General features: G+C 42.9%; 1 long non-coding RNA gene across 1 annotated transcript in view; it reads right to left on the bottom strand.

Moving 5' to 3' along the window:
- LOC307214403 overlaps positions 1-23,828 on the bottom strand; it is a 182,084-nt gene extending 158,256 nt beyond the window's left edge. The window contains exons 1-2 of the long non-coding RNA XR_013838044.1: positions 23,695-23,828; positions 20,626-20,712 (exon numbers count right to left, since the gene is read on the bottom strand). This is a non-coding gene — a long non-coding RNA (uncharacterized lncRNA). The remainder of the gene's footprint in view (positions 1-20,625; positions 20,713-23,694) is intronic.
- Between the last annotated feature and the right edge of the window lie 272 nt (positions 23,829-24,100).

Here is a 24,100-nt window from a genome sequence, read left to right as displayed (position 1 = left end):
TATTAAAGCAAGTAAACCAAATAAAAAGAAACTATAAGCAGTAGCCAATGGTGACCATTTAGACCAGGAGGGTGGAAGTGAGGGAGCAGGAATATCAACTTGAAAAATATATGGGAGGGGCAGGTAAGCCCCACCCCACATAACCAGTCACAAGAAATGGCCCATCAACTTTAGGGGCCCAGACCCCTAAAATATTTTATTGGAGGGCCAAAGGGACCTCAGCCCCTAGGAGAGCCAGTGTGGTGTAGTGGTTAAGAGTGGTAGACTTGTAATCTGGTGAACCGGGTTCCCGTCTCTGCTCTTCCACATGCAGCTGCTGGGTGACCTTGGGTGACCAGTCACACTTCTCTGAAGTCTCTCAGCCCCACTCCCCTCACAGAGTGTTTGTTGTGGGGGAGGAAGGGAAAGGAGAATGTTAGCCGCTCTGAGACTCCTTCGGGTAGCGATAAAGTGGGATATCAAATCCAAACTCTTCTTCTTCCTATGCCAGGAAGACATGTGAAAGGTGAAGGCAGAGCTAGCGACAGGCAGAACCACCTCCCGATTAGTCATAAGAAGGCAGACAGGTAAGGGCTGGCTGAGGGTAGACTGAGGTTGCTGGAGCAAGTGTCCCACCATTCAGTTTAATGACCATCCTCCACTGGTAATAATAATAAAATAAATATATAAATAAATAATTTATTATTTATACCCCACCCATCTGGCTGGGCTTCCCCAGCCACTCTGGGCGGCTTCCAACAAAATATTAAAATACAGTAATGCATCAAACATTAAAAGCTTCCCTAAACAGGGCTGCCTTCAGATGTCTTCTAAAAGTCATTTAATTATCCAGCAGTCAGATTGTATTCCTTGAAATGCAGTCCTGCAGATTATCTCCTACACTGCCCTCTCCATATGTCTTCTACAAACATTGGCATGCTTAGTTCCTTCTCTCCTATCCCCCCCTCTCCCCAGGAGTAGTCTTCACACCAAGGACCCAGAGGAAAAAGAGACTTGTGGATGCTCGAAGAGACTGCGTGGAAGAGTCCACCTCGGAACGAATGGCCTGGTTACCAAAAATAAATGCAAACCAGAGCAAGGACCGATCACACATAAAGTAATTGCAAGGAGTGGTGAGGGCAGGATTGTGGCCGAGTTCAAAAATGCATAAGCAGAGCTTGTGCGCCTGCACTTTGTATGTGTGTAGACAGGCCAGCTATTCTGGTGAATTCATTCTGTCCCATGTGAGTCCATCATATGAATGGTGCTTCTCTGGAAGCACTGGGGTCTCCCACCACTGCAAAGCTCCCCTGACTCTTATGGTGCAATGCCACTCCTCTGTTTAAAAACATTAGCAGGCCTTCCAGCAAGCAGAGTTTCAAACAAACTTTTCAGATCAGCAGAGTCCAACTTTTGGGCAGAAGAACTGGCATACCTTCAAAACCCCTCCTCCAACTACCCCATTTAATTGGGTGGCATACTTCTAATGGATTCATCTGATTACTTCATGGACCAAGGCTTCAGTCCTAAGCACATTTAGTGGAATTTGATTCTGAGTAAATATACACAGAATCACCCTGGAAGCAAATCCTGCGGCCCCAGAAGATATGAACTGTAGATACCTTTGGCCCTGACACCTGATGGAAACAAGTATGCCTAATAAATGTACGCAGAACTATAAAATTATTTCTGCACATGGGGTCTGTAAGTGGAAATGAAATACCATTTCAAAGCTTGACCTACTACAAGTGAAGGCATAAATATAATTCTGGATGAAACAGGAATAATGCCAATTACAACGACTCCAAGTCATCATGGGGCACTGCTTAAATTTCTTCTTAAAACAAGGCAAATGGCTCAATTGTTCTTATATCAACTGGTAACTGATTCCACATATGTGGAGTCTTGGAACAAAAAGCTTTTTGTGCTTAGTTTGTATTCATCCAGATATGGGAGCTACAGAGCCTGGAGGAAATGTATAAGTCATTCTTTGCAAATGCAGGCTGGAGAAATATTGAACACCCATAACGTTGCTCTGATTCATACTTACATAAGTTGCCTACTTTTTCTTAATCTCATGACAATTATACACACACACACACACACACACACTGTACAAACACACACAGAATTTGAATTACACACCGCTGCATAGCATACACACATATGACACATTTGAATTACACACAGCTGCATAGCATACACACATATGACACAAAGGAAACAACATGAGGAATCTGCAACCTTAAACTGCCTTAAACCACTACTTTTAGTGTAGCTGGGCACAGCAATCATAAACCCACATTATTCCAGGACCAGAAAAAGGTAAATCCTGTGCTGGCAGAACCTCCATAATTTCCAAAGCAAAAAGAGAGGAGAAAACAAACATGGAAAATACAGAAATGTCCTGAAACTGACAAGACATGCCCCCAGCATCACTGAAAACACCTCCAGTGACCATCAATTTGAGACTGTATAAGTGACAATGCCCACATGCTACACAGACTCAGAGGGGACCAACCCAGAGAGAATGTCTCCATCATATTGCCAGCAGGGCTGGACAAATTGGTTAGTTTTCTCTCATTTTCTTGTTTTTCTGGTCTGAAATTCAGTTAGTCACATTTTCACATCAGTTTGCAATTGTGAAAATTCATCAAGGCATTGTAATGTGCATATCTCTTACTTGGCTTATTTCTGCAAGCAATTGCCCTGATATGTATTTCTGCATGTTATTTCCACTAATAGACACATTTTGTGCAACTTTCTCATAATATATGCATTTTCTTATACATTTTGTTGTTGCTGGTGAATTGCATTGCAAAATTCACAGAAGTGTGAATTTTGAAGGACAGCTTCATATTTCACTAAAAACAACCCCAAAATGCAAATTAGACGTCATTACATTTCAGCATAAAGTGAACCAAATTTACTCTTCATCCCTAGTCACCAAGCCCTCAACACACGTGAAATGCAGAAACCTAGGTAGTAGCCAAAGGAGTTCTCAGGTGCAGTGCGTTGAAGAAGCTGGAAACATACTCAAGGGATCGCTGATTTGAGCCGCTGCCTGGGCAAAACATTTGACCTCCCTACCCACAACAATAAACAGTGAAACTATGTGGTGTAGTCTTTAAACCAAATAAAAATATGCTCAGGAGGTTGCTGTTTCAAATTCACACAGGGGGGGTGTTTTTCTTTTCCTGGTAGACCTCACTTATAGGAAAGGGAATGGTCAATTAAGTTGTGGAGAGCCTTGAACAGATTAGCACATCTCTCCAGGGGTACTGGTTCAAATACCCCCAAGGGAAAAACTGCTAGTTGTGATGACTGTAGTCTACTCCCAGAATCAGAGGATGTTGGTGAGGGACTACAGCAGGGGAGGACTAATGCCTTCAAATTCCTCCTGTGGGCTTCCTAAAAGCAGCTGGTTGGCCACTGTGGAAAATGGGATGTTGGCCTAGATAGGCCAGGCATGAGGAACCTTTGGCCCTTCAGATGTTGCTGAACTACAGCACCCATCATTCTTGGTCGCTATGCTTGCTGGGCCTCATGACAGTTGTAGTTCAGTAACATCTGGAGAGCAAAGTTTCTCTGAACCCGAAATGGGCCTCTGGCCTGATCCATCAGGCCTCTTCTTGTGTTCTTATGGTGTACAGCTGTACCAATTCTCACCAGAAGAAGGCAGGACTCCAGCCATAACTGAGTCCACACAAACAATCAAACTTTGTTGTTTGTTGTTGTTTAGTTGTTTAGTTGTTTAGTTGTGTCCGACTCTTCGTGACCCCATGGACCAGAGCACGCCAGGCACTCCTGTCTTCCACTGCCTCCCGCAGTTTGGTCAAACTCATGCTGGTAGCTTCGAGAACACTGTCCAAGCATCTGGTCCTCTGTCGTCCCCTTCTCCTTGTGCCCTCCATCTTTCCCAACATCAGGGTCTTTTCCAGGGAGTCTTCTCTTCTCATGAGGTGGCCAAAGTATTGGAGCTTCAGCTTCAGGATCTGTTCTTCCAGTGAGCACTCAGGGCTGATTTCCTTAAGAATGGATAGGTTTGATCTTCTTGCAGTCCATGGGACTCTCAAGAGTCTCCTCCAGCACCAGAATTCAAAAGCATCAATTCTTTGGCGATCAGCCTTCTTTATGGTCTAGCTCTCACTTCCATACATCACTACTGGGAAAACCATAGCTTTTACTATACGGACTTTGTTGGCAAGGTGATGTCTCTACTCTCTCTACCAATTATCACCAGAAGAAGAAGAAGGCAGGACTCCAGCCATGATTGAGTCCACACAAACAATCAAACTACCCAGGGGCAAAAGAACTCATTCTGGGGGTACTTAGTAATCTGTGTCATTCATCCAAATAGTTGAGAAGCTTGGAGGAGCTTTTCAAACCATGCATCAGCTGCAGATGTGTATCCACTCATAGTCTACTTTTCCATAAGGAAGCCATGCTAGTCACAGAAAAAGACACGGTGGCATCTGGTTTAACTGGCTTTTTGTTAATGCTTATGCTTTCAATTGCAACAGCCTACTTCATCAGATTAAAAATAAGGAAAATCCCATGTACAGTGCAGCTGGCCCTGTGCCCTTTATTTTGCAACAATTTTTCCCCCTTTTGAAACAGAGATCCTTTAGTCCCAAATTCTATAACTTCGAGTTGCAAAGGAGAATTTTGCAGCTGGTGTTTACTACGAGACTTCCAAATCATGTTTAAATAGCCCTTTCAGTACATCATAGCAATTTGCAGCACAAACAAAGACAACCCGACAAAAATGTCCATCATATATTTTTAAAACATTGCCCTGAAAATAACTTTGCACTAGAAAAGGCGGTTGGGTTGGGGTGGGGTGGGGGTGGAATTGACATAGTTTCAGTTTTGTAAATAAGATAATTCTCTTTAAATTGGTGGTAAAACTAATATACCCGCAACATTACAGCAAACAAGGGCATCGCCAGTGACTGAGAAAAGAACTTCCCTGACTGATTTTACCCGGTCAGGCATGACTAAGGGGGTGCTCAGACTAGATTTTTCTAAGTGCATATCCCAAAGAAAGCAGTTGCGGTTTGTACTTTATTCTGGATGGAGTCACCGGTTACTGATCCAGTTCTGGATTTGGTTGAAGGAAAGCACGCTGTTCATTAAAGAGGAATTCGCTTCCCCACAACATTCCACATCATAGCCGTTGAACAGACATCAAAAGGAACATTCTGACTGTCTGGAGATCTGCTGGCTAGGAAATGCTCTGTTTTAAACACTGGGGTAAAGTACCACCCCACCCACCAGAAGATCTACTCATGAATAAAGATATTCCTTATACTTCTACATAGCGCAGGCTGGGGTTCTTGCTCGCAAGTAATTTGCTGCTCTTAACAGGTGCAAATTTGAATGCCAGCTAAGGCCCTCTTTGGACAGGAATGATTTGGTCATTGTACTCTCATTGAACTTTCAATGCATGCTACATGGTGCTACCCTTGAAGATGGTCTAGGATCTGCAACTAGTGCAGAATGCAGCAGCCTGGGTACTGGCTGGGACACCTGCCAGGATGAACGTGATACCTGCACCATAGCTCAGAGGCAGAACATCAGAGGTAGAACACTATGGTCCCAAATTCAGTCCCTCAAGGTAGGACTGGGAGAGACACCCACCCTGCAGATCTGCTTCCAGTCCATGTAGACAATATTGATATAGGGGGACCAATGGTCAATGGCAGTTTCCTGTGTTACTGAAGGAGCTGCAGTAGTTTGCCTATCCACTTCCAAGCGCTTGTCAAGATGCTACAGTCTTCAGGAAAGTCTCTTATTCTGCAGCAATCTTCTTCTGAGGTGCAAGGATTGCTGGCCCGCGAGAGAATTTTCCCATAATGGCCCCCAAACACAGATGCCCCAGGCATAGTCTCATTCGGCAATCCTTGACTTGACTTTCAACAGTTGAACTATTATTGTTAGAGTCCTGTCCTCCATCTAACCCCCGTTTGTTGATATATATTGTATTTTGGGGTGGGGTTGTGTTATTTATTTTTATGTATTGCATTATCTTTCATAAATGTAACCTGCCATAGCACTTGCAGTGAAGGGCAGAATAATTAACAACAACAACAACAACAACAACAACATGTGCATCAACAAAGGATAGGAGCAGAATGACCTGGAATGAGGATTATGTTGTCTATTTGCACATGTTCCATTCGTAGTATTGGTGCTGCTTCCTCATAGGTGAGATATTATACCCTTGTGACATGTGTCTGAAGAATGGAATGATGTGGGCAGAGTCAATCACATGGGTTGTTGTAGCTCTCATCCCAGTGGGGAAAAGGTTTGACAGAAAAGACTCGGCCCAATTTCATTCCCAAAACTATGGACTCATAATCTGGTGAAGCAGGTTTGATTCCCTGCTCCTCCACAAGCAGCTGCTGGGTGACCTTGGGCTAGTCACACTTCTCTGAAGTCTCTCAGCCTCACTCACCTCACAGAGTGTTTGTTGTGGGGAAGGAAGGGAAAGGAGAATGTTAGCCGCTTTGAGACTCCTTAGGGTAGAGATAAAGTGGGATATCAAATCCAAACTCTTCTTCTTCCTCCTCCTTCATATACCTACTACAGTAGCATTTCATCATGGGGAAGTGATATATCAGTACGTGTGAAGGGATAGCTCTTTCTCTCTTTCTCCTGTAAAAAGAACTGAGAAGAACACAAACTGGCCCAGCAGATTCAACAGGGCTAGAGATTAACTTCACTAACGTTCCATACAATATGAGAGTGTGGATTGATTTTTTTCTGCAAAACCACCAGCTTAGCTAGCATCTAATATTATTAGCTAATGTTGGTGGAAGACACTGCATTTCAAGGGAAGTTGCCTTTGGCAACACAAAGGATAAAAACCTACATAGTTTACACATTAGCAATATGGCAGCAGGCTTCCTTTCTGGTAGGTAGCAACAGCCCATTTCCCTATTCACTCAACCTTTTCTGGGCTATCAGGCTTAGTTTGTCTGGTTTTGTTTGTATTGATCTCATTAACAGTTTTACCATAGGTCTTTGCAGTTCACCTACTAGAAGGCTACACTAATCCCCAATTAATCCCTTTAAAACCAGTTACAGATCTCCCTAATCAGTCTGTTTCACTTTGAAGATACCATCACATCTAACGAAATCTATCTGTAGCCCAGGATTCAAATGATAGTTCAGATAATATCAACACTTCCCCTTGCACAGTCATCTAACCCAGTCAATTTCACATAGGATACACTAAAATGGCAAGGAACTGAGTTAGAAAAAAGAGAGAGTGTGCGGTAATGACATTCAGACTGGAGCCCGGCAGCCTCTCTCAACCCTGGAATTACTCAAAAGTGCAGCTGGAGCAACTGTAAGGAGGGAAATGAATCATTCTCTTCAATGGGAACAAAAGTATAGCAAGTCCTATTTGTGAATCCCATTGACGTCAGTAGGACTGAGTTGGAGATTCAAATGAGAATAGTTTAATATTCAACAGGACTAGGAGTTAGCTGAAACTTCATTGACTTTTCAGTACAATCTGAGACTATAGATAGGGTCTCTGAAAGACCATGAGTTTAGGCCAGCTTCCATCAAACTGATGTCCTTCAGCTGCTTATTAATTTACAAAAGTATTTATATATTGCCCGCTTACAAAATACCATGGCAGGTTACAAGAATGCAATATAAAAATAATAATAATTCAAGGCAGTGCAGAACAATTACAGAAATGAGAGGCTACGCAAGAAAATTTTAAACAACTGTGTACACCTGTCAGCATGCAAAAAGTCTTCAAGCATAGAGAAATTCAAAACCAAGGATAACTGCTGAGTCTCTGCTGGAAGGATGTCCAATAACATGGGACCAGTGGCCCTAAATGTTCTTTTAGACAACAACTCCTATTAGCATGGCTGTGCTGGTTAGAGATGATAGGATTTGTAGTCCAGAGAGGCAACAGGGTGGCGCCTCTTGGTCTAGACATTATTGCACTCAGCTATTAAAAGCTAGGTTGACAAAAGGCGTTGTATTTCTAGGACTCTTGCAGTAGGCAACACAGAGAGGAGAGTTGCAATATACATATCAGAAGTGTGTCAGCAAAAGCACACTCCCTTCTTCGCCCCCTTTAGCTCTGTCTGCAAGAATTTGTTCGTCCAACAAAATTCCACCAAGGGAAAGCTAAGGGGAAAAGGAAAAAAGAAATTTTGGAGGCAATATTGGAAAAAAGAAAAAGAATTAGTGAAAAAACCAAATAAGGAATCAGTAAAACAGGCAATTAAATTGTTACAAACTCAATACTCAATGATTATTAATGGTGAAATAGGATGGGAAATAAAGAGAATGAAACAGAAATATTTTGAACATGCTAACAAACCTGGGAAATTGTTGGCAATTCTTGTGGACAGAGAGGAGAGCTGCAATATACATATCAGAAGTGTGACGGCAAAAGCACACTCCCTTGTTCGCCCCTTTAGCTCTGTCTGCAAGAATTTAAAAAGGAAAAAAATATATGCAGTGACCAGCATTGTTCTTGATTCTGTCTCGATCCCACTGGAGCACGAAATGACAGAAATCACTCTAAGATCTTTATGCATCTTTTGCATTGCACTACCTTGCGCCCCAGTTTACGTTCAATGTTACAGCGTCACCCATGTTACAATACGCAGGGAAATGTGGAATGCCTGAGAACCAGCACTGCATCATTTATAATGGAAGCAAACATTATATTGTTCATTTGCTAACTGACATAACACTTATATGCATATAAATACCTCCAAGGAAACTGCTCCAATATTGCTATTTGATCCAAGCAAACAACACATAACAAATATTTTATGTGACAAACTTCACTTCTTTCACTCTTTGCCAATCACAATTGTCTCTAATGTATTCATTATTCAAGCTTACTTGACAAGCCTTCTGTCTATTTTTTTTTTTAACTCTATGGTCTGATCACAGGTACACAAGCTGGAATTTATGCTGGATTGTTCTGTGCTGATTGGCCAGAGAAGTCTCATGGGGCTGCTTCTCTTCAGGAGTAAATTTGCACCGTCACCTGAAGAATGACTTGCCTCTGCATATGAATGTTATTTTCATTTGTAAACACATAGTCAGAAGTGGAATTGTTTGAAGCAATGATGCAGCCGGCAGAAAGGTAAGCAAGGATGGGGAAAGCAAATTATGCAAATAAATCTGAACATTCCTAGAAATAGCTGCTTTATTTTGTTTGCTGCTAGTTATGTCGTTTTTCGCAGCAATTTCTATTTTGAAAAATAAGCTCCCATTCCCTGGAAATAGCTGCTTTTCTTATGACTGAAAGCAATACATTGTATGTAGCCAAACTATTTTAAACTCACTCAATTTCTGTCTTAATATATATATCAGAATATCAGAATAGGATCCTTCACATTTCCCTCACATTTTGCTTTAGGTGAAATTTCATAGGAATGACAACTCTACTAGTTGCAATTGAATGTTCTACAGCCAGATGCTCCTTATCATGATATAGGGAGAGATTTTTATTAGCTTCAAACTTCTGTGTAAAAATGTCAGAGTGGACCCCAGAGGACTGAACTTGCACAGAATTTCAGCCAGGATGCGACGAGGTATGCTCAGTGCTTGTGAAATGTGTCCCCTGTTCTTGAAACAAAAAGAATTCCAGAGTCCAAGTTTGTTGAAAATGAAGACACAAACTAGACATTACATGGAACACATAGCGTTTGTCAATCCAGATTTTCTCACCGAGAATTTCCCTGCCCATCAGAAACAGCAGAAGTAGAGTGTACAGGGCTGACTACCATTAGGTAAATGGAGTCGACTGGGTCAGGTTTAGGGGTTTGAAAAAAGGCAGCTAGTTATTTAATTTATTATTGTTGCATTGTTAAGTCCCACAATGGGGGGGGGGGGAGCTTTAGGTGTTTTCCTGCCTCAAATGCCAAAATAAGTTGAGCAGCCTTGGGTACAGATCACCTTGACTAGGGAGAGGGAAGTGAGCCACCATTTGCCACTACACCCCTGGCAGCAAGATATATTAGGCCACAACGTGCATAGAACAAGTACATTATTTAACTAATGTGAGAAGGGATTCAGGGAGGAGACACGGGTTGAAGAAGAAGAAGAAGAAGAGTTTGGATTTGATATCACGCTTTATCACTACTCTAAGGAGTCTCAAAGTGGCTAACAATTTCCTTTCCCTTCCTCCCCCACAACAAACACTCTGTGAGGTGAGTGGGGCTGAGAGACTTCAGAGAAATGTGACTAGCCCAAGGTCACCCAGCAGCTGCATGTGGAGGAGTGGGGACACGAACCCAGGTCACCAGATTACGAGTCCACTGCTCTTAACCACTACACCACAACAAGCATACATTCCTCACAGCTTGATGTTTAGGCATCATTAAGAAAGCATATGGAGGAGACAATGGAAATAAGAAAAGGGTGGCTTAGAACACTGAGAGAGAACCGATTTGGGATGTTGTTTTGCTGAGATCTGGGTGAATGGGGCAAGGGGATCTACTTTGGCTTTGATGTCACCATTTGTTCTCATGTTGATAGCAGGCAAGGGCAAATGGACAATATATTACAGTGGTCCACAAAAATTCAGACTCTGTCATGAGTTACACAATGAAGAGTACCATTCATATTTATTTATTTGAAACATTTATATCTTGCCTTTCCAAAGTCTAAGGTGGCTAACATTCTAAAAGTGAAAACCAGCCAACCAGCAACCAACACACACACACACACACACACACACACACACACACCCCCAACAACATGAGTAACAGAAGAGTTAAAAGGCTAAAAGCAGGAACAAAACCATATATACTAATAAAGCACCAGTTAAATGAAAGGCACAGATGAAACACCACCATTAAAATAGCCCCATGGCAGAGTAAAATACTAAGGGCAAGGTTAACATATCATATAATGCCTTCCTAAAAAGCAATGCCTTTGCTATTAAAGAAGGAGCAAGGAGCGCTTCCCTCAGGGCGATGGGGCACTTATATCAAGTGTTTGTAAGCTGGTGCAAGCAACAGGGCTTCTGACAGAGTACTGACTATCCTTGCCGCACAGCAGATTTCTGAGTGTACTGGTGTCCTCTCAGATTTTGTGCAGAGGTCACCACATCTATTGAGTTTCAGCTGTGTCGGGCTCTGTGCCAATGCCTCCCATCTAGGATGTATGACTTCCATGATGACTGTGGAGAAGCCTCAATATAAAATGGCCCCAACACACGTTGTAGGTGATGAACTATGCATCATATGGGCACTCCATTGCCACGGACATCGTACTGTAACTCCAAGCCCAGGCATGATGGTAGGTCAATTATTCTGATCTAGTCCCAAAGGTTGATGTATCCAGTCACTTTCCAAAACACCTTCATTTGTTGCTATGCAACCTCAAGGACCACATATTTGTGGACTTCTGGAATACAAAGTTGACTCTGATGGGCGCGATAGCTCCAAGGCACTCTCTCCTGAATGCCACGGTACAGGTGTTACACATGGTGCCTTCTAGATATTATGGACCACAACTCCCATCATCTCTAATCATTGGCCATGTCATCTGGGGCTGATGGGAACTGTACCCACAACCACAATGAGGGCAGCATGTTGGTTAACTCTGTTACACTACCTACTTCCCCTTAGTAGTCCATTGGTTTGAGACCCATGCAGCAAAAAGCTTGAATGTTGGTGGTTGTATTTTTCTTCTTTTAATGTGAACAGCTTAGAGATTTTATTCTATTCAGCGGTATAAAAAAGATTATAAATAAGCACATTTCCCTGCAAGTTTATGCTCTGTTTTGGAACCTACATTTTTCTATTTCCATAGCCACATATATAAGTGTGTAACAATTACAAAATGCAATTTCCACCTCTCTGTGCACTTGCGCACAGTAAGTTTACAGTGTTTAAGTGGGACCAACAATGACAGAGTTAAACCCATAGAGAAAAGAGAAAAGGAGTTAAGAAAAAAGTTCATAGGCAAGGTGGAGGTAATGGGGATGGAGATAACTTAAAGGAAATGGCCAGGATACAAGAGGGCTGAAAATATGCATACTGTACATAGTGCAAGAATTTTTAATGTGTAATTATGATTTGATATATGTAATTTAGTGGACCTATTTCATGTAGCGTTTGTAGCCAGGCACTTTGTTGTAATGGAACAGAATTTAATTTGAAAACTGGTAAACACTGCTGGAGCAGGGAGGGGAATGGCATTCTATCCATCCCTACCTGGGAATGTGAGATTTTTCTCCCAGAGAGCACAGTCACTGTAATTGTTTGACTGCTGCGAGGGTGGTGGTTATAACAGTGTCATTGGCCCCTGCTGAATGATTATTTGCAATATGATTAGTAATAAGAACGTTGCTTTTCACACACACACACACACACACACAACCATTTTGTACCACCACCACCCCCTTTCAGGCATTAATTCTGGGTAAAATTAATGCACACGGCTACATTGCTGTGTCAGACTGAGGCCAGCTCCTCTGTCTGCAGCTGCATGTTATTCAGGCCTTTTAATCTGTACTCATTCTTAAAACACCTAAACAAACTCACAAAAAGAGCTTCTGTTACTTTTTAAAGAAATAATAATAATGTCAGGGGCTCAGGAGCAGAGGCACAGGGAAGAGAGGAGATGGAGAGCGAAGGGGAAGAATCCGAGGGGAGCGTAGGAGAAGAGGACAGTGGACCGAGGGATTCCATGAGCCTCTCCAGCGAATCGGAAGATTCACAGAAGGGGGCGCCAGTGGCCAGGGGTAGGGGGTTCCCAAGGGGAATGCCCCAGGAGCAAGGGGGCAGCAGGGACTCCCAGAGCAGTAGCTGGAAATCAGGACCAGCTTCCCCACCAGAGCAGAGTGGGGGGGAAGAGTCCCAAGGATCGGGGCCAGTGCATTCCCCACCAGGGAGAGAAGATAAGGCAGGGCTGACCACGCCTCCATCAGAAAGTCGGACAACGGAGGAGAGGTCAGATCCGGCCAGTGTCCCGGAAGAGGGAAGCAGTGACCAAAGTACTGTAACGGTTAGGAGAAAGGTCACTGGGCTGGCGCGAGAGGCAAGTTCAAATGTACAGGAGTGCGGGACAGCAGAGAATGAGGATTGGGAACCGGGTCCTAAAGCCCGCCGGAGGGAGGGGGAGGAGCTAAGTGACTCAGCGTCGGAAGAGTCTAGAAAGGGCAATGCCCCAGCAGGCAGGAGGACCCAGAGGAGGAGAGAGCAGCGTAAAAGGTGGAGCAGGGCTAGGATCTTAAACTGGTGTCATAGGGGAGGAGACTCAGACGGGACTTCGCCGATCTAGGGTTTAAGACGTAGGGCTGCACGCTGTGGCTTTGAAATGGAAACTGAACTTCAATAGACTTTTGTACATTACTACAGCCTAGCGTTGGTCCTCTGTGAGCTGGGACCTAGAGGCAGCTCTGACAAATAATAATAATAATAATAATAATAATAATAATAATAATAGATTTTATTTATACCCTGCCCTCCCTGGCCAAGGTGGCTAACACCAAATATATAATACATTAAAAACACAAAATCAAACGATTGATTAAAACACAGCTCAAAATAACAGTAAAATCAAAATAAAATTAAGTGGCCAACCCATGAATCACAGCTATGAAGGTAGGAATATGATATTCTGTGAAGGGGTTGTTACCTTGCCATTTTTCTAAGTAGTGAAAAGCAGCAAGACCATTAAAAACAAACAAAATATTTTGCTTAGTTTTACTTTAATCTCCAGGATCTGTGAGCTCCTCTCTCACGTACTGGAGTTTGTCTGTCTGCCCATCCATCCATCCAGACGGTGATTTTTTATTTTTTATTTTATAAGTGGGGAACCAGCCCCACAGCTGCCTCTTGCTACAGGGCCATCTCTTGAACTCCTCTGCACAGGGAGGATATCTCACTATTGGGAGAAATGAAAAAATTGTCCAGGAGCACCTTTGTTGTTTAGTCGTTTAGTCGTTTCCGACTCTTCGTGACCCCATGGACCAGAGCACGCCAGGCACTCCTGTCTTCCACTGCCTCCCACAGTTTGGTCAAACTCATGCTGGTAGCTTCGAGAACACTGTCCAACCATCTCATCCTCTGTTGTCCCCTTCTCCTTGTGCCCTCCATCTTTCCCAACATCTGGGTCTTTTCCCGGGAGTCTTCTCTTCTCATGAGGTGGCCAAATTCTTGGAGCATCAGCTTCAGGACCTGTCCTTCCAGTGAGCACTCAGGGCTGATTTCCTTCAGAATGGATAGGTTTGATCTTCTTGCAGTCGATGGGACTCTCAAGAGTCTCCTCCAGCACCATAATTCAAAAGCATCAATTATTCTGCGATCAGCCTTCTTTGTGGTCCAGCTTCCACTTCCATACATCACTACTGGGAAAACTATAGCTTTTACTATACGGACCTTTGTTGGCAAGGTGATGTCTCTAGAACCAACTTAGCTGGTCTCTAAGGTGCTACTGGACAATTTTAAAATTTATTTCGACTGTGTCAGACCAACACGGCTACCTACCTGAATCTAGATTCACTACTGGGAGGTTAAGGGAGATCTTTGGATGAAGGGCAGTCATTTTAAAAAGCAAATAAAATAAAAGTGTACGGTTAATTGCACATGTGGTAATGCAGCACATGAGGATGCTGCCAGCCCATCATGGCGTCCTCAGGCAGCTGTGATAGCCACAGCATCCCAGGTGGGTTCATTCTGACACTGTTCCTGGCCACCTCCGTGTCAAGACAGCAAGGTCTGGGGCTCTCCCACCATTATTATTATTATTATTATTATTATTATTATTATTATTATTATTATTTATACCCCACCCATCTGGCTGGGCTTCCCCACCCACTCTGGGCGGCTTCCAAAAACAATTATTAAAATACTGCAATACATCAAACATTAAAAGCTTCCTTAAACAGGGCTGCCTTCAGATGTTTCCTAATAATTTCCTAAAATGCCTCAGGGTACGTCAGGAGAATTGTGGGTGATTAAAACTGTGGCTCCAAACTACCCAGCACTCGTAGCAGGACTGCTTCTGTTGTTTTTCAAGGTCACTGTGCGGGGTAAACCCAGAGATTCCCAACAGAGAAAGCTGTCTTATACCGAGTCACTTAACTGGTGCATTTGGTCTCCTTTAGCTGTGCTAAAGGACTGCAAGAAGATCAAACCTCTCCATTCTTAAGGAAATCAGCCCTGAGTGCTCACTGGAAGGACAGATCGTGAAGCTGAGGCTCCAATACTTTGGCCACCTCATGAGAAGAGAAGACTCCCTGGAAAAGACCCTGATGTTGGGAAAGATGGAGGGCACAAGGAGAAAGGGACGACAGAGGACGAGATGGTTGGACAGTGTTCTCGAAGCTACCAGCATCAGTTTGACCAGACTGCGGGAGGCAGTGGAAGACAGGAGTGCCTGGCGTGCTCTGGTCCATGGGGTCACGAAGAGTCAGGCATGACTAAATGACTAAACAACAAAAGCTGTGCTTATTGGCAGAATCTGCCACCCTTGTCTGGGATTGGGTGGGGATTGAACCTGGGATGCAAAGCAGATGCTCTAACACTCAGCTACAGCTCATATAGGAGTCATTCTACCAGAGGCCACTTTGTGAAAGGCCCTTTCAAACCGGGAGTACTTGACTCATGATCTGACTGTGCAGAAAGGCTTTTAGAATACAATTGGATGTGTCTTGTGGCTGCATTCTGCCATTTACTTCAATGGAGGCTTTCAGACACCCATGAGAATAAATGGTGAATGTGTGGCAGAGAACGCTTGCTGAATTCTCCTCCTTGAGATGCTTCCTTTCCTATTGATTTTTTGAGGTTCAGAATCGCCTTCTTCAGATACATTTTTTTTAAACGCAGAGTTAAATTTTAATGATGTGGAGGGGAGGAACTATTTATTTGTGTGACCAAATAATTAAAATATTGTTAATACTTCTGTATCTGGAGATGGAGAAACATGATTTCCGTTACCTTCCGGCACAATCTTCTCCAGGCTGTAAATTTCTCTCCCTCTTTGAACCTCACACAAACTCTTTTTAATGAAAAAAAAGATATCCCTGGGTGTAACTCTGCTCTGATAAAGTCATCCCAAGGGTGGATTTTCCACAGAAGTGTATGGTGTAAATAACAGGATTTTCTGGTCACTCCCCCCTCCCCCGCTGATTCCAAATTTCCTTTTCTGCTCTTTTCTCAGGAAATATTAGATTTCCAGAGTAGCTTCTGGGCTAAGCTGTTTGGTTCTGCCTTTCTGACGAAACAATGTAAATGCCCGCTGGTTAACTTTGCTTCTTTAGCTATGGTGCAAAGCTGGTTTAATATGTATCTTTGGTCATTTTGCAAGGCTACAGAGACTCTCTGGAGAGACTTTAAGATAAATAAATAAAGGTTGCAGTGAGTAGAGCTGATTTATGGACTGGTAAGGATATGAACATTTTGTGGACGCTGTCAATTTTGATACAATAATACATCCAAGTTATTAATTATACTCCTGAATAATAGGAAATGCTAACTGAAGTCCACTGATTTCAGTGGGTCTACTTTGGGTAAGCCTTAGTTGGATGCAACTGCATTATATTTGGAAACACCCTGTACACTCAAATAGGAAATCACTAGAAACTTGTACTGGGCTTTGTTTCACTCAGTTGTCGATGGATGTGATTCTGCAAATATTAAAAGATAATAATTTGAATCCTGGTTAACGACATGCAGCTAAAAAGACACTCACTTTCTTTAGTACATCAATGGGATGACTTTTTTTGCAGTCATGGAGCAGTCTATTGCATGCCCCAAAACTGTAGTCATCACTGTTTGAGGTCACCCACCTGTAACACTAACCCACACAATGAGATTCATTTAAAAAAAAATACTACCACTTTCTCTCTCTCTCCATCTGCTTCTCAGGAAAAAAAGAGAAAACCCTCATCAACAAGACCAAAAATAAAATGTGGTGGTACCGCTTTAATTTGGGGCACAATTAAGTTCTAGGAAGGAACCCACTGACTAAGGACTGACGAGTATTGATTGTCTTTCATCACCATGTTGCTTGAAAGGCCTCTGAAATTTAATACCTCTGTTTGCCAGAAATCTTGCAGATGGATCTGCCTAGGATTAAGCAAGGCAAGTGTGAAAAACTAACAGGAAAAATGTGAGAGTTCAGAAATAAAGTCATCTATGCTCTTGGGATGTGCACAGACTCCCAGCACAAGAGAATATGGCACTTTATTTCTTTGCTTTCTTCTCCAGAATTTTATGAGCAGAGATCCGATTGGCTCCCACAAAGCCTGCTCTGTGGTGTGGCAAGTGGTGCATGTGTTTTGGGATAAATGGCAGGACACCAAGTACTCCCACCATGTTGCCTTTGGCCCTAAAGCATGCCAATGAAGTAATAATAATAATAATAATAATAATAATAATAATAATTTATTTATATCCCGCCCTCCCCAGCCGAAGCCGGGCTCAGGGCGGCTAACAACAATGAAATAATACAACATTCTAAAATCATTTCATTATAAAATTAATTCAAATCAAATTGATGGCAACCACTGGGCTAGAGTTCTGTGAAGAATTACCAAAGGAGGGAGTCAGGCTGTGCCCTGGCCAAAGGCCTGGTGGAACAGCTCTGTCTTGCAGACCCTGCAGAAAGATGTCAAGTCCCGCAGGGCCCTAGTCTCTTGTGGCAGAGCATTCCACCAGATCGGAGCCACAGCCGAAAAAGCCCTGGCTCTGGTTGAGGCCAGCCTAACCTCTCTGTGGCCTGGGACCTCCTAGATGTTTTTGTTTGAAGACATAAATGGGGCTCCTGGACTGGCAAAGGGTTGACATCTGTGACTTAGGGGCACATTTGGGTCTAATCTGATCCTAGTTATGGATGCATACACAAAGGGGCCTGGTCCTTTTCTAAGTTGCATCAGGAAATTAGCCTGGAAAAGCTAGCTAATTCCTGACACTGTGAGGTTGGCGTAAGTAAGAGATGAACACTTTCATATTTCACAACCCGTAAGAAGCTGGCTAATGGCTGGGAATTTACAGGGGTTTTTTTTCTTGAAGAGTGGCATATCTTAGATTGGGTCTGGGGTCTGGACAGGGGCATCTATGGCTATGGGAATATAGATTTCAAGTACTTCACCATGGCACCCTATAGTTTACCCTTTAAAAAATGAGACCCAGTAACTTTTTCCATAAATGTTCGGCTTGCTTGTTTTCTATCACCCCCTTGCCAGTGGTTTTATTACCAAAGCAGCTAGAATTTAGGGATCTGCACCAATCATTATATTTGGATCCAGACCCCAACTTAACACTTTGAAAAACTGCCTGATTCAGCTTGCATCAGTTGCATCAGAGGGGTTTCCCCTACATCTACATTCATTACTGGAAAATAACATAAATTGGCTATAATCCCCACCACCACCCACACTTTTGCCAAAGTGTTTTCAAGCACAGTATGCCTTCCATAATGGCTTGAGCCTGCCAAATTACAGGGGGAAAGGCAGAAGGACTTCCATACTGGAACTATCTATCACTTTTTTTTTGCCAGAATTGTACAGAATATGTAAGCATAGCTACAGTTGTTTTCCTGAAAAGGCAGCCATTATAATTTTAGGACGTGTGAAAAAGGAATCATTTAAACTCTCCTAGTGTTCCGTGCTCTGTAAGAAACCTGCTACAGATAACAATATCAGGTGCTGTTGGGCACCTTCAAAGTTGATACAGTGGTACCTCAGGTTAAGAACTTAATTCATTCCGGAGGTCCATTCTTAACCTGAAACTGTTCTTAACCTGAAGCACCACTTTAGCTAATAGGGCCTCCTGCTGCCACTGTGCCGCCACTGCACGATTTCTGTTCTCATCCTGAAGCAAAGCTCTTAACCCGAGGTACTGTTTCTGGGTTAGCGGAGTCTGTAACCTGAAGCATATGTAACCTGTGGTACCACTGTATTGGGATGGAAAGAACTAAGAGAGGTTCACTTCCAGGATAAAATCATTTATTCTGATTACAAGCTAGACCTGCCAGTCATAAAGAAGATCTCCTGTTCGTTCCCTATCCTGCTGTCTTCCTTAAGCTTAGAGACATGATATGTGCAAACCTGCTCCCTTCCACAAAACACTGAAACTGGAGAGTGCTGGAAAAACCATTCAGCTGCTTACAAACTTGACCCGCCATTCACAATACAGTGGTACCTTGGGTTACATACGCTTCAGGTTACAGACTCCGCTAACCCAGAAATAGTACCTCGGGTTAAGAACTTTGCTTCAGGATGAGAACATAAATCGTGCTCCGGCGGCGCGGTGGCAGCGGGAGGCCCCATTAGCTAAAGTGGTACCACAGGTTAAGAACAGTTTCAGGTTAAGAACGGACCTCCAGAACGAATTAAGTTCTTAACCCAAGGTACCATTGTAGAGCTCTTTCTCTGTCTCTGCTCTCAACTCTGAAGTTTACTCTCCCTTGCGCCACCATCCCATCCTGGCACTATGTTGTTCTGCTATGCTTCCATTTTCATTCAATGCTTGTCTTCAACTTTTTTTGATGATTACATCACCAAAGTGCCTTCAATCACTTCAGGGATTCCTGTTTTGCCTCACGTTATAGAGAATCAGAGAATCATAGAATCATAGAGTTGGAAGAGACCACAAGGGCCATCGAGTCCAACCCCCTGCCAAGCAGGAAACACCATCAGAGCACTCCTGACATATGGTTGTCAAGCCTCTGCTTAAAGACCTCCAAAGAAGGAGACTCCACCACACTCCTTGGCAGCAAATTCCACTGTCGAACAGCTCTTACTGTCAGGAAGTTCTTCCTAATGTTTAGGTGGAATCTTCTTTCTTGTAGTTTGGAACCATTGCTCCGTGTCCGCTTCTCTGGAGCAGCAGAAAACAACCTTTCTCCCTCCTCTATGTGACATCCTTTTATATCCTCCTTTACCTCTGATCCTCCTTCACCTCTGACAAGCCCCAAAGATTCTCAAGGCACCCCCCACTTTGCCTCAGGATTGATCTGAACCCAATGCACATCTCAACTATGTAAGGAGTATTCAAAGGTTTGTGGTAACACTTGATGAAATAGATTATTAAAACAAAGCGAAACTGGTTCTTATAGCAAGCTGCTAAGGTCAATGGACAAAATCCACACACACCCCTTTGAGTTGGCAAGGAGCAATCTATTTTTTATTCCAGCAGTCCTGGAGCTTAATTTGGCTTTTCTCCAATGGAATAAATGTCAACTTAAAACAGTAGCAAAAACAACAAATATCCCATGTAAAGCAAAAATCAATCACAATAAGATGTTACAAACAACTCCAAATCCTAAACGTTACTGACAACCAGATAATCTATATATGTTCATGTGTTTACACCATTTGAAACAGTAAAAAAATGTTTCATCAGGCAGGAGAAATGAATTTCAATGCTAATGCAAAATAATTTTGCACACCGCAACATTAATTTATTTGGATGTCTAGTTTCCCCACATTCCCAGGGGTCAGAGTGAAGTAACAAATCAAAATACCCTGGAAAACATAATAGGGTTTCTCCAATATTGCATGAGTGAAATAATTTCTCTTCCCTCCTCCTTTTTACAGGCATTCTGTGCTCTCACCCCAATGCCTCTCCAAAAGATAGGGTGACCCTACCTTATATCACCCCAAATCAAGTGCAGGAATCTTGCAGCACTCACCTGATTTTGAATGCTTTCTTCTTCTCAATGCAGCCCCGTAAGACATAAAATGCACCCCTGCTCCTTCTTCAACATGGGAATGCCCCACTGGTGAATAACAAAGGAATAAGGCCAGAGTCTGTATCCAATCCACCCAAATATCTGTACAATGTTGTTTTATGCCTGCCTAACTAAAATTCGGCTCAAGTTTGTTTTTAACCTCTAGTAATGCCTACAGAAAATGTGTTTGATGACTCTCCAAGAGACGGGGATGCAATATCTGTAAGGTATCCAATAAGAAAGTCTCCCTTCATGTACACAGAATTTGTAGTCAGAAAAGTATTCTCAGATTATCTTAATGGCTGGAATCAGGACCTCAAACAAAGCTAACCTATATATCTGAGTTATGTGAAAGTTTGCAGCCTAAGTGATTTATAACCTAATCTGTATATTGGATGGATAGATGGAAAATTAAGAGGATGGATGCATTGAAGAAATATTTACATTTTTAGTTATTTATTAAATCACCTGGTCAAAACGCAGCTCCTATTGAGCCTTAAAACCAATGACTTTCCACTCTCATTTGTTAGGCAAGCATCAACTATTTTCTTAATATTTCATTTATAAAAATGAATGTAGCATAATTATATAACTTCGTGATATATAACCTTGAAGCTTCCACAGCATTTATATGAAAAAAGGGAAAGGGAAAAGGCCAGGACTAAATCCACTGCTAAAATTATAGATAGAAATGTTAAGGGGCTTATTGAAATCTTCAAGCCTAACTCCTACCCCTGCCCCCCCCACAATTTTTTAGCCAAATCATGCCCTTCCCCAGAGCTTTCTAACATAGGTGACTGAAAAGGTTTAACCCTGCCCTCTGCTTAAAGGAAAACTGAATTATGGCCATAAGAAGGTCGACAGTGAAAATTTGAGATGCCTAAGAGCCACAGTAAGCAGTAGTCAAATATCTTCAACTATCTTTCCCTTCTAATAAAAGCAGCAGTGGGAAAAGGTACTAGAGCAGGGGTCTGCAAAGTTTTTGAGACTTGGGCCGGTTCATGGTCCCGCAGATGCCGCGGTGGGCTGGAGTGTGTTTGTGCACACACACACACACATGCGCAAACGCTTATTCTGGCGCTCCTTCTGGTGCAGAGGAGGTGTGTGCAGCCAGTTGCGGAAGGCAGTCTCTGCTCTGCTTTGTGCTGGTTTAGCATGGCACACAGGAGCCGACCGAGAGGGCGGCAGGGGTCAATGGGCTGGTTAAATGACCCTCCATGGGTGCTTGTGGTCTATGGGCCTTAGGTTGATGACCCCTGTACTAGAGTCATGGTGCTGTGGGAGGGGTGGCTAACCCCCCATGCTTCTTGACAAAGAGACCATGAGACGGGCCTCACCTGCAGTGAGTGGGACGGTTTTGTCTCCACAGTGAGGCAGTTCTCCAACAGGGGGCCACCACTCAGTGAGACCTGTCCCACATTCCCACATGGTGAAGCCTTCGCTGCAGACTGCAGGACCCTCCTTGGCTGATATGGAGAGAGGTCTCCATCAAGTATGCGGTGGGATGGAGAAACAACCAAGCAGCCACTTTTAGCAACAGAAAAAGACGTCAGCAGATTTATTAATGCACCTTCTGCATCATGTTTAGCTGGGCCCTACGATGACTCAGTGAAATGGATGCGCACAGAATTCCCATACATTTCTCTGAGACTTACAGGTGTGCCTAATGCACTCTGGATTTCATCCAAATGGATGGAAATTTAACAAGGATGTTAGGCCACAAAAAACAAAACACAAGTGATGCCGAGAGCCAATAAATTTAATTTAATGAAAGTAGTTTAAGGTATTTCAAGGCCTATTCCACGATGCAGCAAATTCAGAGTATCCCAGCTGAAGCTCATTTGGTCCTCTTGAAGAAAAGTCAAATGACCATCCCTACCCCATCCACATTTACTTGGAAGTAAATCCCAATGGTTTGACTGGAACTTACTTTAAAGAAAATAGCTTAAGGAAACAGCTTCAATCAGCTTAAATTCTCACAATTTTGCTTTAACTGGGTCGTGGGTGGGTTGCACAGAGCACCACTGCTATGCCTTATTATGCCCTGCAACTGACAAGGATATTATTCCATTTGCTTTGTTTATGGGCTATAGTTTCAGTCTCTACTGGGTCCTGCGCTTTGCCCCCTGCTAAACATATGAGTCGTGGAACACATGAGCCTTACTGTAATATTTAAACAAGGGATAAGCTTGTTGTTTTAATTTAAAGGAAATGATTTATGGAAGAGGGGAGATATGCCCGTAATGCTGTGTGTTCTTGAATCCTAACATATTGTCTGGAGTAGCTTCAAAGAGTAAACTAGCAGGTCATTCCCTGCGGCCCAATCCATATTTCAAATCATGGGCCAAAGGGACTATGGTCAGTTTTCAGACGGCTTGTTAATGAAAGTGAGTTGATGCCAAGTGAGGGCTAATATTTAGACAAGGAAATATTTGTGGATGCATTTCAAGCCTGCACTGTGATGTTCTACAAAATATAAGGAATTGATATAAAGCAATCCCCCCCCCCCCATATAATGGGTGATTGCTTGCCTACCTAAACAGCTCAGAAAAGGACTAGGAACACACCAGTCCCTAAAAGCTGTTAAACATATCTTCAGATTTTTACAATAGGCTTCTGCATTATAAACATTCCAGTAAAATCTCTGGAGCATTGCAATCTGTACTTATGTAATTTACGGTTAATTCCATATTTGTGTATTCAGCATCTTAAAAAAAAAATGGGGAGGGGAGGAAGTGAATATGGATAGTGAAAGGAAAATACAAAGGCAAGCAGCAGGAGGGGGGGGGGTGGAGTAGCAACCTCAAACAGCCATGCAGCTATTAAACATATGCCAAAGTAAACAATAGTGTTCAGGTCTGCCACAGCTTTGCCCTGCAGGTAGATGAGAGGCAGCACAGAAGGAAAGCAAATTGAAAGGAAAAAAGAGAGAACAGTACAGGATGTGGATGAGATGCCGAACCCTGGAAGCATGAATGGCCTGATTGTGATCCTCAAGTCACACCATCAGCCATGCAAAGCAGGACATACCTTTCTGGCTTGCTTGTTCCGTCGGCTGAAACAAAGCAGTCCCATTCTCAGCGGGAGGCCAAATCAAAATGAAATTTTATTTAGTCTGCACTCTCCTCAGATTGGGTTTCAGAACGACTGCTTTAGGAGATAGCACGGATATGGCTGATGCATGCTTTGCATATGAAACTGCAGTAGGGGGAAAAAATCTACATAATCAAAAAAATCTGTGCTATGTGCATGGAAAACACACACACACACACACACACACGCCTGGATGTTTGCAATTTGACTACAAGGAACCTTAGCTGAAATGACCTTTTCTGAATTGTTTCCAAAAAAACAGGCAGTTTGCGTAAATGTCTGAAAGATCATTTTTACAGACATTATTTGAAGAATTACTGGGATATGGATGCCATTCTTCTTT

The sequence above is a fragment of the Podarcis cretensis genome (assembly GCF_951804945.1).
Source record: "Podarcis cretensis genome assembly, chromosome: 4".
In the NCBI taxonomy this organism is placed as follows: domain Eukaryota; kingdom Metazoa; phylum Chordata; class Lepidosauria; order Squamata; family Lacertidae; genus Podarcis; species Podarcis cretensis.
This window is presented reverse-complemented; position numbering and strand designations above follow the sequence as displayed.